The 20,473-nt window shown below is 41.2% G+C and overlaps 1 protein-coding gene across 1 annotated transcript in view; it reads right to left on the reverse strand.

Moving 5' to 3' along the window:
* The window catches only part of BSL1 (BRI1 suppressor 1 (BSU1)-like 1), a 155,569-nt gene that overhangs the window by 8,095 nt on the left and 127,001 nt on the right, over nt 1–20,473 (reverse strand). The window lies entirely within an intron of this gene.

Below are 20,473 nucleotides of genomic sequence, written 5' to 3' on the forward strand. Positions count from 1 at the left end.
CATCTTGATGTGCTTTTCATGTTTACTGCACTCCTCACCCAGTTAGAGTCTGTATAACCTTGTAGCTTCACTTCACTGTCTGAGACATATCTAAGTCCATATCCAACCGTACCATGTAGGTACCTCAATACATGCTTTGTTGCTACCAAATGTACATGTCTAGGCTCAACCATGTACTGACTCAATGTGTTCACTGCAAAGCATATATCCAGCCTGGTATTAACTAAGTACATCAAGGATTTGATCAATTGTTTGTACATCGTGGGATCAACCAAATCTGAAGAAGAATCACTCAAGAACTTCATATTGTAACCATAAGTGTGGCGATGTACTCACTCAAGAACATCAGATTGTAACCATAAGTGTGGCCATGTACTTGCAATCCATCATCTCGAATCTTGGCAAGATATCAACTGTATACTTCCCTTGGCTAAGGAATATCTCATCTGGTCTCTACCACAATTCTAATCGCAAGAAATAGTGCATTAGACCCAGATCCTTCATTTCAAACTTTGTAGTGAGCTCCCTCTTGCACCCATCTATGAGATTCTCATCCCTTGTAAGAAACAAGTCATCTACATATAGTACCAATATCAAGGGGAAACCATCTTCAACCTTGTAGTAAAGGTTGGGATCTGCATTACTCTTGGTAAACCCCAAGCTCATCAAATAACTGTCTATTATGGCATACCATGCCTTGAGGTGTTTGCTTAAGCTCATACAAAGTTTTCTTCAATTTACAAACATGGGACTCCTTCCCATGGATCAAAAAACATTGTGCCTGCTCTATGTACACTTCTTCAGTTACACTATTCAGTAAGGCAACCTTTACATCCATTTGGGCTAATTTCCAACCCATAACAGAAGCAATAAAGATCATATATCTAAGTGTACCTAGCTACTAGAGAAAACGTCTTATCACAGTCTTCTCCCTCTTTTCGGTAGAACCTACTTGTCATGAATCTTGCTTTGTACTACTCAATGTTGCCATTTACTACACATGCTAGATCTTGTAGATCAAATTGGAAGTCACCACTGACTTCCCCTCGGGTCTTGGCACAATTTCCCACACATCATTCTTCATGATGGACTGATATTCATCCATAAAGGCATCCTTCCAAACTTCTTGGTACGATGCCTCCTTATAATTGGGTAGCTCGAAATCAATGGTGTGGCGCATCACTACCACATGTCCTAAGTACTTCTTAGGATGTTTGCTTTCCTTGAAGGTGCCTTGGGGAGTTGCATGTCCCTCTACGTCCTTCAATGTATTTTGAAGCCATGCCAACCTCTTCTTGGATTCTGGAACAACGATCCTAAGTGGATCCACTAGCTCAATGGGCCCTTCTAGTTCTTTCTCATGACCTAAAGGATGTTCCATAGGTTTATAAGGACCTGAATCCACATCATTAGTAGGTTGCACCATTCCACTCTACCAAACTGTCTGCTCCCTCTGAACTAGAAGCTCTTCTAGTCATATGAAAAATGTGTAACTAGGTTCGATCTTCATAAATATGAAATGTACTTTTGATTCTTGTATTTTGTAGAATGAAAGAAAAATTATTATTGTTATTTTTGGAGAATGTGTTTCATGCTCAAGGTCTTTTATTTTAGAGTTCAAGCACCCATTGAGTGCTTCTAAGGTTTGTCCTACGTCAAGAAGTCAAAAGTGACATTGTCATATGTTGAAGACCCCATCGGGAACATTGTAACTTGTAAAGAAAATTATTTTTGTAATTAAAAATGTCAAAATACCCTTCAAGACCAAGTCAGCCTGGCCGCTGAGAAGTCAGCCTATGTTGAGGAGCCACATCCACCTTATGAGGCCTATATAAAGGAGGGAACTCGACCTCCTTTGGACACATTCATTTCACATCTCACTCAAGCGAACGAGGAGCAAAAAAATGCTAGCGAAGAAGGAAGAGGACTAAGGAATAAGTTTCTGGACTAATTCTATCACACATGTGCGAAGAAGAAAGGCTAGGGTTTGTTGCTTCAAGGTCGGAATTATCTATTTGCTAAAAGAGGATCAAATTTGCTGGAAGAAGGGCCTGCAAGGTCACCTTCTAGCCCTAGACAAGGAAGCAAATCAAGCGAAGTTGTTGGGAGGCCTTGGAAGTCTATATTGCGCTCACACGTGTGGATGCAATAGCAGTTGCTGGGGGCCAAAAAATTTAAGACCTACAATAAAGGCCGAAATTCCAAAGTTGGGGGTCAAAGTTGTGATGTTGGAAGATATTTGACTAGGTTTGACTTGGACAAAGGAAGCACATCATCATGAGAGATCAGACTTGGTCTTGGAAGGGTATTGGTCTTGGTCTAGAGGTCTTGGAATTCATCAATTGAAGAATCTATAATAAGAGGAGATTTAAGGGTTTTCCTCTCAAGTGGACAGGTTTTGGCTCTAGCTTGCAGCCTATATCCTGTGTACTTGTGTACTATTGTTCTTCTTGTTCTTGGTAGTTGTTTGATGATAAACGAAAATAATAATAAGATAAGAAGTTAATAAGTAAGAAAAAATAAAAATATATCACAAGCAGTTATCATAGAAAGATAAATCATCCTAACTACTGCCCTATAGATTTCTCAACATGGTATCAGACCTAAGGTTGGCTAAGGGCATAATGAAGATCTCTACTACACTATAGAAGTTCCTAAAGAAGTGTACAAAGATGGCAAGTCAACTCAAGAAGAGCATCAAAGATGTATGGGATCTCCTATTTTCTTCTAAGAACGAAGTGACAAAGACATCTACAAAGAATGAAGGACTATTCTCAGCACTCACTGGCACATTTCAAGATGAGAATATTTGGGTGATCAACAGTAACGCGTCAACATATGACTGGTCAACACAAGCAATTAAAGACATCATCGAAAGGAAAGTCCTCTTACTCTGTAGAGCTTGGTGACAATAAAAGATATCTTGAGAGGAATTGGATTAACTTCTCTTGCGCTGGAAAATGGAGGAAACATTCAAATCAATAGTATCTTATTTGTTCCAAGTTTGCACAAAAATTTACTTTCCATTTCATGTCTAGAAGACAAGGGTGATAGAGTTGCTTTCATTGATGGAAAGGTTGTAGTATGGGGTAAAAACTCAAGCATAGAAGATGCAAGAATGATTGGGATCCATGAAGGAAGACTTTACAGATTGTTAACTCCCCTCGCTCAAGCTTTGGTTCACATTGAAGTTAGCCCATGTGAACTTTGGCATAGAATATTTGGTCATCTTCACTACAAAATCTTACCAACCCTAAATTCAATAGTGAATGGCATCCCCGAACTAAAAGAAGATCATGAAGGAGTATGCAAGGGATGTGCATTGGGTAAGAACACCAAGAGACCATTTGGAAGCAATGCTTCAAGGTCAAAATAAATCTTGGATCTTATTCATTTTGATGTTTGTGGTACTATGACTCCAAAGTCACATGGAGGTCACCTACATTATGTCACATTCATAGATGAACATTCAAGGAAAACTTGGGTTTACTTAATGAAATCCAAGGATGAAGTATTTATCAAATTTCAACAATTCAAAGTTGAAGAAGAGAACCTTACAAAAGGAGAATCAAGATATTAAGGTTTGGTAATGGAGGAGAATACACATCCTTCTGTAAGGAGTCTGGGATTAAGAGGGAGTTGATAGTCCCATATAATCCCAAGCAAAATGGAGTTGCAGAACGAAGGAATCGGACCATTGAAGAAAGTGTAAAATCTATGCTACATGATCAAGATTTGCTGAAATTTCTTTGTGGTGAAGCTACGAAGACAATTGTATACATACAAAATCGAAGTCCCCACAAATCACTAGATAACAAAACTCCTGAAGAAGCATTCACTGGGAAGAAACCAAGCGTGGTTCATCTCTAAATTTTTGGTTTTCCTGTCTATATTCATATACCAAAGGACAAGAGAAAGAAGTTGGATCCATCAGGCATGACAGGAACATTTGTTGGCTACAACAATTCTTCTAAGGCCTACAGGATCTACATAAAAGGAGGACACTGAATAGAAGTCAGTCAAGATGTGATATTTGATGAAAGTATTGCATTCAAGAAATCAAAGGGTCTCCATATGGACTCTGATGATGAAGAACTTCTAGTGTTTGAAGAGGAAGTTACTAGGGAGGAAGAAGAATCAAATCATGAAGATGAAGGTCCAAGTGAACCTATACAACCTATGGTAATCCCCGAGACTAGAAAGAGACCTAACTAGTTGAAATATACTCTATTAGATGCAGAGGGTCATGGAGAAGCTAAAGGCACATTTAGAGAAAGCAAGAAGCCCAAAAGATATTCAAGGTATGCAGCATATATGACAAAGTTAATAGAAGCAGAGCCATCCACTTTTGAAGAAGTTGTCAATCATCAAGAATGGAAAGATGCCATGAATGAAGAATATCAATCGATAATGAAGAATGGGGTATGGGAGATCATACCTAGGCCTGAAGACAAGTTTGTGGTAACTTCCAAGTGGTTTTACAAGATTAAACATGTGGCAGATGGAAGTATTGACAAGTATAAGGCAAGATTTGTGGCTAGGGGCTTCTCTCAACAAGAAGGCATCGATTATGAAGAGACATTTGCTCCAAAAACAAGGTATACAACTATACGCTCACTAGTCTCTTTGGCAGCATCGATGGGATGGAATATACATCAAATGGGTGTCAAGACTGCATTCCTAAAAGGCACAATTGATGAAGAAGTTTATATAGAACAACCCTTGGGATTTGAAGTCAAAGATACAGAGGCATATGTTTGCATGTTGAAGAAGGCATTATATCGTCTTAAGCAAGCACCAAGGGCATGCTATGCTAGGATGGATGCATACCTACAATGATTGGGCTTCACAAAGAGTTATGTCGATCCGAATCTCTATATCAAGTTTGTAAAAAGTAAGCATGTGATTATTCTTCTATATGTGGATGATCTTCTCTTGACAAGTGTGGAAGGTCAAATCCAAGAATGCAAGACGCAACTAGCAGCAGAATTCGATATGAAGGATCTTGGGCTGATGCACTACTATTTGGGACTAGAAGTCTGGAAAGGACCTAATGAGATCTATCTAGGTTAAGGGAAGCATGCAATTGAGATGTTGAAGAGGTTTGACATGATGGATTGCAAACCAATGACAGCCCCGTGTGAAAAATCCAAAATTGAAATCTTATTGCAGCAACTGGAATTTCTTTTTCTAATTGTTAATTATCTTAACAATTTATCTGCAACAGAAAATATCAAATAAATCACATTGTAGCATTCACAAATAAAATTTAAGGAAATAATAGCGTTGGACACTGAGAAAATACTAGTGCACACATAAAAATGACACCGTTATTTTTGGACAAATGTCCCTGGAAAAACCCAACTTGGGAAAACTGGTGCAGCAGCTAAGGGTTTTATATTTAAGCAACAGTGAAATCTGAGTACAATCTATGGATGCCTGAAACTAAGAAAAAACTAGCGCATACACACATAAAAATAACATCTTTATTTTTGGACAAATATCCACGGAAAAACCCAACTTGGGAAAACTGGTGCAGCAGCTGAGGGTTTTATATTATTAAGCACCAGTGAAATCTGAGTACAATCTATGGATGCCCAACTGGCAATCCACGTAGCAAGAAAATCTGGCAAAAATTATTTAAGGGAATTTCCCTTCTTCCACAAGCAACCGCAGCACAACTTCCCTTCAGAAAATTTGTCCTCATGGACCCTCTACGTCAGCCTCTACACAGTGCTTGCACAGACCCCTAGACATCTGAGCCCGGAACTGCGTCTGATGAATTTGTTTTGCCTGTCTCTGCTAACGAAACTAATTCTCCAACCCTCTAGAAGACTTTCCCGACCTTTGGAAGACGAATCGATTTTTTCTCCAACTAAATCGAATTGCTATTCTGAAGCAACTGCGTAGTCCTCTGCACTGCCTCACTTGGAATAACTCAGCCTCCTTGCTGCTACCTCTCGGGATTTGGAAAACTTCCTCCGGATCACTATCTTTGCCCCTCACCATCTCTGCTTCCTTAATGTAGCTCGAACTCTCTGGCAACTGACTGTTACTACTTTGAAAAATTGAATTCTCCAAGTGACTCTGGTGTGTTCTTGTTAATTTTGAGTTAACATGTTCTTTCCTTAGATCAGACACTTCATTTATCCATTAGCCCATTAAAATTTTTCTTAATCCATAAGTAATTGCATTAACCTTGAAAGTAATTGATGAAAGAACATCAAATCTAAATGCAGAACTGAGAAGACAAGCCAAGACAAGAGAACACCATATTTGGTGGATTCCAAGGAAAAAACCCAAGATGGGAAAAACCCTTTGATCAAATCTTCTTATTATTATATCAAATATTCAGCAGAGAGAGAGTACAATAACATAAGTCAAAATAGGCTTGTCAAATCACTGTTTTGCAAGGGCAGCTAATCTGGTTGATGTAGCTTACAGCCTGGTTAGGGTTCCAAGAGGTTAATGAGCAACCTTCTCCCAATGAGTTGCTCCTATAGGTGACCTCTTCCAAGGATTCAACAATGAACAAGGGCTTGAGGCTTCTTGACAAGGTAGCCTTCAACAGATTTGAAATAACAATGACATGAATCTGCACTCACACAAGGGTAACATCCTTTGATTATGTTGCGGACTGCTTTCCTTGATTGATGCTGAAGTAGAGCACTCAAGTTAGGTCATTCGACCTCTCTAAAAGAGCTTCCAATCAACTACTGTAATAGAATTTCCTGCGGCCCAAACCAGAGTATAAGAATATGAAATATTAGACCTCAAACTCACCTTTATTCTAGTTGCTTGATCTGATAGAGAAGTCGCACTAGATCACAGGAGAAGCAGCCACAAACAGTCTGACTATCCTCCGCTCAAGCTGCCCTAGGACTGCAGCTCTTTCTCACAGCAAATTTGCACCCAAAAACTGTTCCTCAAGAACCTCAACTTCCTTGCCCCAGGCTGCCTCTAACTCGCTGTCCAAATTGCAGAGCAATTCTTGATGATGAATGTAAAAAGTGAGGTTGTAGGCACCTCAATATATAGTAGTCGATGGGGAGTTGAAGAGACGTGACTATTGGGTTTGTTGAGCCGACATATGGATGAGGCCAACCTTGATAATATTTGTGTGAGAGAATAAATTCAAAAACCCCTTCTTACTTATCCAAATTTGACGGTCTTTAGATCGATTTTGGTCCTCTCGAAAAGAGGAATTTAATGTTGTTATCTTCCCCAAAGGAGCTATCCAAAGTGGAATTTGGCCCTAGTTGCCAATTTTAACACTCCCTCTCAACTAGGGATAATTCCACTTGCCAATCCATCCATCATCATTGATCATCATGCCAACCTGTCGTCATGGACCCTCTTTGTACCTCATCTTTGCTATGTTCTACTCTGTTGAACACTAATATGAATAATAAAGAAGAATCGATCGAGAGTGAGTCACAAGACCTTGCCACTCTCCACTGACAAAAGTCAGTCTTCATAACCATCGAACTTGATCCCAAGAGATCAAGTTGAAGAAACATCATACATCCTAGACATAGGGAGTACGACAATACACGATGCATCCATCTGTAGTGCCATGGTCCCTATCCACTTTTCCCAACTCATTAGCTAGATGAGAGGTACTTCCCATGTGTCCCAGACTACATGAGTAGGATGACACTGAATCAATAGCAGGGAAAGAATGTATCACATCTTGCTCACAATCACATGTAGGGAAAGGACGAACCACATCCTGCTATCACAATCACACATAGGGAAAGGATGAACCACATCCTACAATCACACATCACAACCACACGTAGGGAAAGGATGAACCACATCCTACAATCACACATCACAACCACACGTAGGGAAAGGATGAACCACATCCTACATATGCAAATCACCGAAAGTAGGGAAAGGATGAACCATGTCCTATGAACACAAGTTACAATCAAATGTAGGGAAAGGAGAAACCACATCCCACAAACACACATCATAATCATACGTAGGGAAAGGATGAACCACCTCCTAAACAATCATCGTAGGGAAAGGATAAACCACATCCTACACACATGCAAAACACCGAGAGTGCGGAAAGGATGAACCATGTCCTACACGCATGCAAACCAACAATAGTAGGAAGGATCCTACACATGGGGAAAGGATATACCACATCCCACCGACCAGGGTTGCAGGAATCGCCCCCCCCCCGCCGGATCCAAACCCAGAACCGCGGATCGGAGCGAAGCGTCCCGGAATCCACCCTGGAAGCGCGGATCGGATTTGGAGGTGGCGCGATTCCGGCAGAAAATAACGATTCCTGCCAATTGCTGTTGCGGCCGCCCGGAACCGCGGATCGGAGGACGCTTCGGGCACGGGGTGGCGCCACGCAACCTGCCCGGAAGCGCACGCCACCCGCACGCCACCCAGGCGCAACCCGGACGCAACCCCGCGGGCCAGCGATTTTTACTTCTTTTTTTTTTAATTTGTTTTAAAATGTAACTTAACTAGCATGAGGGGGTGGGTTAGGTGAGTTTAGGGTGACTTTAGAAAAGAATAAAGCCCCCATTCTCTTCTCATTTTCTCACTTTGAGTTTATGAGAGTTGGAGAAGAGAAGAGAGGAGAGGAGAAGAGAAGAGAGGAAAGGAGAGGAGAAGAGAGGAGAGCTTGGAGGAGTGAAGAAGGAGGAGCTAGGAGAAGGAGGAGGAGCTAGGAGAAGGAGGAGGAGCTTGGAGCAAGAGCTTGGAGGACTTCATCTACAAGAGCTAAAGAGGTAAGTTCAAACCCCAAACTCCCTTGTTTTTTTGAAAAAAAAATTGTATTTTTCTCCTCCCTCTCCTACTCTTTCCCATTGTTTCTACTTGCTCCTTTATTTACAGGTTGTCCACCACCTATATCCATATTCCAAGATGGTGTTCTTTTGGATTCTATGTATCATTCCACTCTTGGTTTTAATGATGGCAAGGGTGAGGAATAGAGGGGAAGAGGAAGGGGATGAACTTGGTCCTAATAGTAGTGACCCAATGTATGATGAGGAGGAAGGGTTTGAAGAGGAAGGGGATGAACTTGAAGAGGACACTGAAGCACAAGATGGGAAAGGTACATCAAATCCCTTGTGGAACTATGTGACCAAACTTGAAGGGGGAAAGGGTGGTGGATCTTACAAATGGATGTGCCCTCATGGTTGTCATGGAGGAAAACCATATACGGGTTCATATACCCGTCTGAGGAGGCATCTTTGTGGGGTGCTAGACAGTGATGAAAAAAAGGGTTCCGTGGGGGTAACCATTTGCCCAAACATTTCAAGTGAACAAAGACAAAAATACATCAAAATAGAGATGGCTGCACAACGAAAAAACAAGAAACAAAAAACTCATTCTGAATCAAGTGCAACCTCTAAATTTGGTAGTTGCCCATCTCCTCATGGTACTTTTGCAACCTCTGGAGGTAGAAAAACAATAGGGGATTTCCTTAATGTTGCTGGGAGGGATGATGTGGATGGAAAGATAGTCCGTTTTCTTTGTGCTTGCGGTGTACCATTCAATGTGCTTCGCTCTCCCTATTGGCATGACATGGTAAAGGCCATCAATGAAGCCCCAAAAGGATACAAGGCCCCCAACTATGAGAAAGCTAGAACAGTGTTATTAGAAAGAGAAAAAGCTAAGGTTCAAAGAGCTTTGACACGTTTTACACATGAGTGGGTGGATTCTGGGGTATCCATTGTATCAGATGGGTGGACAAATATTAGAAACCAACATTTGATAAATGTTCTTGGTGTTTCTTCTAGTGGTGCAGTATTTATTGCATCTCATGACTCCTCCTCCATCAGTGCAACTGCACCAAACATTGCAGATCTCCTATTGAAATCAATCAAAGATGTTGGTCCGAATAATGTGGTTCAAGTGATCACAGATAATGCAGCAAATTGTAAGTTAGCAGGAAAAATTATTGAGCGTACTCATCCACACATCTTTTGGTCTGGGTGCCTGGTTCACACATTGAACCTTTTGATGCATGATATTGTGAAACACAAAGATTGTGGGTGGATTGCTGAGGTTTACAGGAAAGGGAAGCAGCTCATTAAATTCATCACAGGGCATACAAGGGTAAACTACTTCTATGGCACTTACTCCAAGTTGCAATTGCTTAAAATTGCAAAGACAAGATTTGCTAGTTATTACCTCACCTTTAGGCGGCTAGTGAGGGTGAGACAAGCTTTAACTAATCTGGTGTGTGCTGAAACATGGGATGAAATTAACGTCAGTACAGATGGTGCTAATGAAGTCAAGGACACTGTTCTTGACAGTTACTTTTGGTCACAGGTTAAATATGTTTTGCAATTCACCAAACCAATTTATTACATGATCAAGTTTGCAGATTCAGATCGACCAGTAATTGGGGAGGTGTATGAGCAAATGGATAGCATGTTGGGGCAGATTAAAGACATTGTTGAGCCTAGAGATACCACCTTGTACAATTATATTCGTGAAGAGGTGGAAAAACGATGGGATATGCTAAATGTTCCATTGCATGCATTAGCATATGTTTTGACACCTAAATACTATCATCCATCATGGCTTTCAAAACCAGCACCTGGGGGGGGAGTCAGGAGAAAACCACACCAAGATAAAGAGCTTCACGAAAAATATATGGCTGCATTGAGTAGATTAATCCCTGATGAGGAGGAGGCTGCATTGGTACGGAGACACGTGAGCAACTATACGAGCAGCACTGGTCCATTTTCGAGCATGCATGCAATTCAAGATCGAGAGAATTTTTCTGCTCTTGAGTGGTGGAACATGCATGGAGGGCCTACTCCAGTTCTACAGAGTTTGGCATTGCGGGTGCTATCACAGGTGGTAAACACTTCTTCTGCAGAGAGGTGTTGGAGCTCTTATTCTTTCATCCACAGTGTTAAAAGGAACAGGTTGAATTTAGACCGGGCAGAGAGCTTGGTTTATGTTCATTACAACTTGCGATTGTTGTCCCATTACTGTGAAGATGCAAAGTCTAATAAAGACTTGTTGACTTGGGACAAGAATCCAGAGGAGCCCAATTTGGAGGATGGAGTGTTGCGACTAGAGCAATTAGAGGATTCTCTTATCCAGGTATGTCCATTGTGGTATGAATTTTCCAATTTTCCCTTATAAAGAATTCATGTTTTTAATTTTTTTGTTAACTAGTGTTTTTTTTTTTGCATGAATTTTTTGAGCGATTCTAGGATGATGACACGGGTGTTGATATGCCACCACCCCCACCCCCATCTGGTCCCTTGGTTTCTAGATTCCATGGTTCAACACCAACGGCAGGGGGTTCTTCTTCATCAGTTCCAGTGCCACGACTTACACAGGGACCATCTTCTTCATTGCCACCACGTGGAGGCCCGCCATCACGTTCTATTCGTGGTGGAAGGAGGAGAGATTAGTAGATATATTCACAATCTACTTCTTTTTGTCATAGATTACTCATTAGACTTGTAGACTTGTGAATTTGAATTTTGAACCTTTTTGGCTTGGCGGTGACCAAGTGACATATTTTGTAAACATTATTATTTGAATTTTGGACATGACAAATGTTGACAGTTGCTCACTTGCTAGATAAATCATAATATGCTCTATGTTTTATGTTTTATAATATGCTTAAATGTTTTATGTTTTATAATATGCTTAAAAATTTGATGTATGTTTGTAATAGCTAGAATATAGATGATTGTTGTACATACTAGTAACTACAATGGAATCATGGATGCCATATCTATCTTGATTTATGCAAAAATATGCATGTTTTCATGTCTTCTACAATTAATTTGGTATTTGGGATGTTTGTTTTGAGTATAAATGCAAAAAAATATATAAAAATATATATATATAGCAGACGCTTCCGCGGACGCTTTGCTCCCTAGATTTTTGGAAAATGACGCTTCCGCGCTCCGCGCTTCCGCTTCGCGCTTCCGCTTCGCTCCCGCTTCGTGCAACATTGCCACCGACATGTCAACCACGGATCGTAGGGAATAAACATCCTACATGTGGGGAAAGGATGAACCACGTCCCGCCAACATGTCCACAGATGCCCACAAGCATCTCTCACTGAGATATCCGCAGGAAAAGGTGAACCACTCATCCTACTCATATGCCATAGGAGAAGGTGAACCACTCATCCTATGCATATGTCATCAACAGTAGGGGAAGGTGAACCACTCACCTTACATGCATGTGTCTGCAATCATAGGGTAAGGTGAACCACTCACCCTACACACATGTCATCCACCATGGGGTATCACAGGGGAAGGTGAACCATTCACCCTGTACACAGTGCACCAATAGAAGAAGGTGAACCATTCACCCTGTACACAGTGCACCAATAGGGGAAGGTGAACCACTCACCCTATGGTCGCTCAGAACTCAATAAGTACCCCAAGCCCCCAGGAGCTCCCAGAGCTTAATGTTCAACAAAGACCCTCATAGTAGGGTCTGTTCATGACTTCCAGCCTCTCTCTAAAGGAAGTTAAACCTATCATTACCTAGGGATACAACAGAAACCTGCACATTCATCTTGATAAGTTATGCTTGTTGGTTTCAGCCTCATTGGTGATCCCATATTTTAGATTATTCACGAAGTAAAGTGGATTTTAAGAGATATAGCACCTAGATGTGCACTTTGTCAGAATAGCAAATTTTTGGCGATGAACCTCTAGCAACATTGCCCTATTCATGTTCAAACAGTGAAGCAAAATTTGTTCGTGATCTGAATATTATAGCCTCTGTCAAGTTCATAGCAACATTCTGTTGATTACGTGTATCAGGGATACAACCTATAAACAACAAAAGAAGGGAAGCTTTATTTCTTATCAACACAAGTGATCATATTGCCATGAGAGCCAATTTTCAACCTGAATTTAACTCATAACTTCAAAAAACTGTACTGAATCTGATATCACAGACATGCTTGCAAACTGACTTTCTATTCAACAAGTTGATACCTAGGCCCTTCAACCTCGCTCCTGGAAATGTTTCATTTCCTCCTGTGCTTTGAATGATTTCAAATTTCAAGAGAGAGAGTCGGCCAAATAGGTCTGACAACCAAGAGCCATGCTGCCACAATATGATAAAGTTCTGTTTATGAAGATAATGATATTGATATCAAGATTGGAGAAAAGGTTAGGGTATGGATGTTAAGGCATCAATGAGATGCTGCAAAACCACTGAACCCTTATCACAGAATTTGGACTGCCTTACTTACTAACTTAAAACCTTAACAGATCAATCCTTGAGCATAGCCCAAAACTCTTTCATATCAGACAGATGTAAATTATGAGGTACACAACTCTTACTTGCCGAGGTTTGAAGAGTACTTTAAGATACAAATAATGAGCCGAGATACTGACACTTGAATAATGCCAATAGGTTTTAAATTGCTTAAATCTTCGACCATAAAAGAGTCTTCGAATTAAATGCTTTCTCTACACTCCCTACACAGGCTTTTGCACAAAGGTCAGCTCTAAACTATGACAAATGTATGTATGTATATATATATATATATATAGATATATATATATATATATATATCCCCTAAAGACTGATGCAGGAGATAGTGTCATAGAGATCCATTAGTCACAAAGATCATATTAATCATGCCCAGAATTTGATTTGATGTGATGAAGTCATCTTAGTGATTGTAATTTCCCTTGCTTGGGCTTGACCTCTCTTGAGCTCTGATACCATGTTAATTTTGAGTTAACATGTTCTTTGCTTAGATCAGATACTTCATTTATCCATTAGCCCATTAAAATTCTCTTAATCCATAAGTAATCACATTAACCATGACAGTAACTGATGAAAGAACATCAAATCTAAATGCAGAAGACAAGCCAAGACAAGAGAACACCATATTTGGCGGATGCCAAGGAAAAACCCCAAGATGGGGAAAACCCTTTGATCAAATCTTCTTATTATTATATCAAATGTTCAGCAGAGAGAGAGTACAATAACATAAGTCAAAATAGGCTTGTCAAATCACTGTTTTGCAAGGGCAGCAAATCTGGTTGATGTAGCTTACAGCCTGGTTAGGGTTCCAAGAGGTTACTGAGCAACCTTCTCCCAATGAGCTGCTCCTATAGGTGACCTCTTCCAAGGATTCAACAATGAACAAGGGCTTGAGGCTTCTTGACAAGGTACCCTTCAGCAGATCTGAAATAACAATGACATGAATCTGCACTCACACAAGGGTAACATCCTCTGATTATGTTGCGGCCTGCTTTCCTTGACTGCGGCTGAAGTAGAGGACTCAAGTTAGGTCATTCGACCTCTCTATAAGAGCTTCCAATCAGCTGCTGTAATAGAATTTCCTGTGGCCCAAACCAGAGTATAAGAATATGAAATATTAGACCTCAAACTCACCTTTATTCTGGCTGCCTGATCTGATAGAGAAGTCGCACTAGATCACAGGAGAAGTGGCCACAAACAGTTAGACTATCCTTCGCTCAAGCTGCGCTAGGGCTGCGGCTCTTTCTCACGGCAAATTTGCACCCAAAAACTGTTCCTCAAGAATCTTGACTTCCTTGCCCTAGGCTACCTCTAACTCGTTGTCCAAATCGCAGAGCAATTCTTGATGATGAATGTAAGAAATGAAGTTGTAGGCACCGCAATATATAGTAGTTGATGGGAGTTGAAGAGATGTGACTATTGGGTTTGTTGAGCCAACATATAGATGAGGCCAAACTTGATGATATTTGTGTGAGAGAATAAATTCAAAAACCCGTTTTTACTTATCCAAATTTGAGGATCTTTAGATCGATTTTGGTCCTCTCGAAAAGAGGAATTTGATGCTGCAGTTATCTTCCCCAGAGGAGTTGTACAAAATGGAATTTGGCCCTAGTTGCCAATTTTAATAGTTCTCCATCACCACATTGATATCTTCTTATATCTTCCTGTTGGAACTCCAACGACCAAGATTAAATCTCAATCGATGGCTCAGATCATTTATGGATCGATCCATGTGAGTTTCTAGAGAATTTTCACCTTGACTTAATTAATTTTGATTAATTAACCAGGTTTCCTAAATTTAGACTTACGAAGTATTAAAAAATGATTAATAATCTAATTAAGTCATCTCTATGTGGAATTTCCATAAACGGTTTCTGGGTTTTAGAGAACTCATATATTCTAGCCTCTCCACCAAATTTTGTGGCTAGAACACATCCGATGCTACAGAAACTAACACTCCCTCTTAGCGAGGATTATGTTCTCTAAGCTCTCCAATGCTGCACATCCTGTCACAACACCCTGTCTTTGTATCACCTCTTGTCACGCTATTGATGTCTGGCTATTGTTGCCCACCAACTACTGCGCAACTCTGACATTGCATCTGTGTTGCTGTTGACACTACCATACCGCGACCAACATTGCATCTGCACTGCAACTACCTCTCATCTGTTGTTGTTGCAATTGCAACTACTACAACTGAGAAGCATCCAAAATATCGAATTATTTGTGTTCAATATGATGCATCTGTCTCCCGAGTCTCTCACTGCTACTAGCATTTGCATTGTCACTGAAGAATCTGCATTGTTGCTGACTCTGCTACTAAGCCACTTGCTCTGCTGCCAACACTGCACTACACTCCTCAGCGTTTGACTGCCACTAGTCTGCAACTGTCACTTAGGGACTAACTACATCAACTGCCCCTAATCCATCTTGTTATTGAATACTATGGGCCCTTGTAGCAAGGTAATGATCCATGGGGTGGACTCCTGAAGGATCTTGCCCAATATCTGTAGCTCTCTAGTGCTACAACTCCAACTCACCCCACCTCACTCTTGGAGGCATGGCTGCAATCTATTGTAGTTGTTGCAACACCCTCCAAAAAAAAAATCTTGCACTCAATTTTGGGGCCTTCCTTGGTCTTTTTCATTGTTGTTGCAAACACTGGAGCTCATTTCATGAGCTTTCTTGCAGTGCTTTGGTCCCTTTTGCATGTTGGGTTAACTGTCGTCTTTTGGCATGTTTGGTTGTCGTGTAATGTTTGCAAGCCTATTCTGATGGTTTCGAAAGTTGTCCCAACCATGTAAACATTTATCGCATTCATACACAGTCTTGAGCACTATTGCACAAGTGTCGTCACGGTCATCCTAAAGCCTATCTTAAGTGTGGCACTTGTCGTCTCTTGTCATGAGGCAGTCACGCAGGGGGAAATGCTTTGTTCATGTGTTCCAATGATCTATGTTGTTGTGTCATCAAAGTATGCTAAGTGTATGATCATAGTCAAGGTTCATTACAGTTCATCACCCATCCCACACTTAGCCATTTTCGAAGAATCCTCCCGACCTAGAAACTTAGCTTCACTAGGCCCCAACTGAATTGTGCATTGCACAGTCTCATCCCTTTAAGTTGTGACCTTGCTACTTGGAACTGCGCAATGCACAGTCCCAATCCCAGAGGGTTGCTACTTTGCGCAATTCCTGTGCCTAGCTCCTGATCTTGACCCCCTGGATTGTGCAATTATGTCTCCCAGTCTGCCTTGAACTGCGCACTTCGCATCTTCAACCCTCAAGCTTTTCCCTTGTCTGCTGGAACTCCGCATTGCGCAGAAGACCAACCTCCCTTGACATCCAAAACTGCGCAGGTGGTTCTCCTAGTGCCCTTTCCTTCAGCTGAACCTCCAGAAACTGCGCAGTTGAGTCCTTCAAGCCTCTCTGAGTTGCACATTGTGCAGTCTCAGAGCCCAAGCTCTCCCCATGACTACTAGAACTGCGCAATGCGCAGTCACTAAGCCCCTCTTCCCAATCTGTCACTTGTCCCGGGCTCAGTTAATGGATGAGAATGCATCATCTTAGACCAGCGGTTTTCGAATTGATGTCGTCTCGTCATTAGTGAATTGCAGGAACAGGTACACTATCATGTCATGGCGAGATGATGAAGAAGAAGAAGGAGGATGGAAGCATGCCTAAAGACTCTCTTATAGCTAAACTCATAAGTGGATCAATCAAGAAAAAGCAAAGGGACACAAGTTTGCAACTACCATCCAAGACTAAAGATCATTGAAGACTTTGCATCACCAAGCCATGCAGAGGTGAAGAGAAAGCATATCCAAGAAGACATCCAACACTTAGCAACAACAGTGACTTGACATTGCCACATCATCAAGCAATCCATGTCAGCAGTGTCATATCATGTCATGTCATGAGTGGTCATATGCCACATCACTATTGTGGACCATTGTATATTGTATTCAATGTATTGTAAAGTGGAAGTCCAAAGGACACACATGGGATGTAAAGAGTCATGTAATTTGAAAAGTCATAGAAAGTCAAACAGTCATGAGGGTAGTCAAAGAGTCACCCTTGGTTATATATACTCCCTCATTGTATGAGCAAAGGACTTTTCACCTTAGCTCCTCCCACAAGGCATTAGAGAGATTAGCTAGTTCTTTGAGGAGCAAGGAGTGGCTCCAATGTCCTACTATTGGGGCTAGTGATGTACATTCTAAACATGTGTCTTTGAACTTTTACTTAATAACAAAAGCCTTTAAGGCCAGCACACTCTTCATGCATGGACTATGAATGTTTGTAAGACTATTCAATGGACGTTTGTATTTCATGTTTGCTTTCACATGTGTTAAGATAGTTGAACTATTGCGGTTATCTTAGTGCTTATCTTATTGAGAATGTGTTGTAATGTTTATTATTGTTGTCCCATCCTTTTGGACTATTCCGCAGGATATTAGACAGATCTTTCTTCATTCATTGGTTGTAACGATTGTTGCATCCGCTGTGGACTATTCTGCTGGATGTTAGACGGATTCTCCTAGTTCATGTGTGTCTCTTCTTGGGTGGTACTATTACCTCTTACTTAGAGGCTCACTTTTCTTCCCCCCTCTGTAGTAGAAGAACCTTGACACAATTGCAATTGATCACTCACCAAGCACACCCCCTTACTTTTCGAAGACACCATTACATCCCTCTCTGGTGCTAACAGCTAGAGCCAAGGCAAATCTTTAAGGATTCGGCAACCGAACCTTTATACTGGATGGGACTCATATACCAAACAATCTAAGGTCTAATTGGGACGTCATACCAGGGAGGTCCCCTAAATGTTGGCAGTTCCAGCAGCATCAACATTTCTGGCGCTAGAAGGAGGGTGGCCAATATTTTATGGCTAATAAACCCACCGACCCCATCATTCCATCTTTGGTGAAGGCAGCAACGTTCATTGCACCTCCCCTACTCGTGCTTCTGAAGTTGGTGACTCTTCTCAACCCAGGCCTGAACGTGAAATTCCGTATGATCAGATTCAGGCCATCCGCCCTATAACCCGTCAATTTGCAAAAGTTGTTGGATTGATCCCGGGAGTAATCAATCTTCCATATTCTCCAAAGAAGAACAAGACCACCTCCACAGGGATATTAGTTTCGACTCTTGAAGACGTGGTTCTTGCCACTCTTGAAGAATTAGCAGACTCTGTGGAAAAATAAGAAGAGCCTCCACTCTTTCACAGTGGTGACAGAGACAACATTCTACTCTCAGACACAACTTTCGGTGAGACAGACAGAGAAGAAGAAGAGGAAGAAGAGCCATCAGATTCTGATAAAGAAGAGGAGGACAATGAAGAAGAAGACATGGCAGACCAAAATCTGGACTGGATGACTCAGGGCCCACTCGCACTTTAGGTGTTCTACATAAGATGCCAAGGCATTCGGAGAAGCTCTTAACGAAGTATGACCCTGATAAGACAATGAAGGTTGAAGACCATCTGGACAACTTTTACCTGCATCTGCAAACACTTGAGGTATGTTACGATGATGTTGCATGTAGACTTTTCCCATGTACCTTGGATGGTAGAGCAGTTGTATGGTATCACAGCCTTCCTCCAAACTCCATCCAGAATTGGAGGGGGTTTAAGAAGATCTTCCTTGAAAAATTTGTTGATGATAAGACCCCCACCATGTTATTGAAAGAGTTAGGTAATCTTAAGATGGAGTAGAAGGAAAAAGTGAAGATTTCAACTAGAGGTTCAATCGTATCTTGAACAAATTTCCGAAAAACATGAAACCTCATGACTCCATCACCATAGTTACTACACCTCTGCCTAGCCAGCAAGCATTACGCAGCTTGTGACGCGAACTGCGAAACAAACATTGACAGAAAATTATGAAGAGGCTATCACTTTCGAGAAGGACTTGCGTGCTATTGGAGTCATTTCAAACGACGAACCAACAAAAGACTCCAAGGACACGAGTATGATGTCTCAAACCTCTATGAGCAGAGCTAAAGAGAAAGAACCATCTGATCTTGAGAGCTTGACTAGTCTTGTCAAGTCTTTGTCCAATGAAATGGCATTGCTCAAACAGAGGTCAAGCGAGACAACCTTGAGTAGCAAGCCTCCCAGATTCAACCTGTTTAGAAGGAATGTAGCTTCTAGCAGTAGCAGCAACCAACTGGCAAAGTCTGCACAGAGCTCCAATGTCGTGTTGAACATTGAGAAGTTGGGCACAGATCAATATTGTGTATTTCATCAAGAACACCATTCAGAGAAAACGTGTCCACAGTGGAATCAAGCCATGAGCATGGTTGCTACGCAACTTGTTGATTCGATAATGGTTGAAGAGCAGACTGAGCCTACAAAAGAAAAGGAAGAAGCTACTACAGCCGATGAAACTCCAAGTGTCGGGCATGCAGTGAACATGTTTAACTGTATACTCACATCCCAAAAGAGTACTACCAATAAGCAACCTCCGAGTGATGGTCTGGCATAGAAGCAGACCAACCAATACAACCTGAGAAGCCAAGGGTCAGCCACTACAATTGACTTGCCGAAGCAGAAATTCAAAGAAAAATTGTTATGGAAAATCAACCCACCAGCCAACTCAACGCAGGACACTCAGAGCAAGTCTGGGAAAGCAGTCTTGACAAAAAGTGTTTCCGTCAGCAGTAAGGACAAAACCATCACTCCAAAAACCACAACCAAGTTACATCCCCAGAAACCTCGGTCAGTCTTCCCGTTGTTGACTATAACATAGTTGATGATATGAAAAAGGTTCATGCGAATATCTCAATGTTTGAATTAACAAAGATCACAAGCCAGTGGGGCATCCTTCTACGGGCACTTTAGCAGACCTCCACAGGTAACGCTACCTCTTCAAACAAGCGATCTGGTAAATCTCCTAGTTCTCTTGACTCTGTACTCAATGCACTTACAATGGATGTGAATACACTCTACCCACATTTCTTGTTAACTTTTGAAATCTTCAATTTCATTGTACACAACTGCTTGGTTGATTCTGGTGCATCAATAAACATAATACTATTATTTGTTGCCAAGAAAATCAATGCTAAATGGGACAAAACAAATGCACAGATTATTCAGCTCGATAGGACTCATGTCGAGGCAATTGGTGAACTCAAAGATGTCATCATTTGCTTATCATCCGATGGACGAGTCCACCAATGTATCAACATATTAATTGTGGACATTCTGGAAGCATACGGAATGTTGT

Source organism: Pinus tabuliformis, chromosome X, assembly GCF_031772625.1.
Source record: "Pinus tabuliformis cultivar Carrire ecotype Pingquan chromosome X, CPIR1, whole genome shotgun sequence".
In the NCBI taxonomy this organism is placed as follows: Eukaryota; Viridiplantae; Streptophyta; class Pinopsida; order Pinales; family Pinaceae; genus Pinus; species Pinus tabuliformis.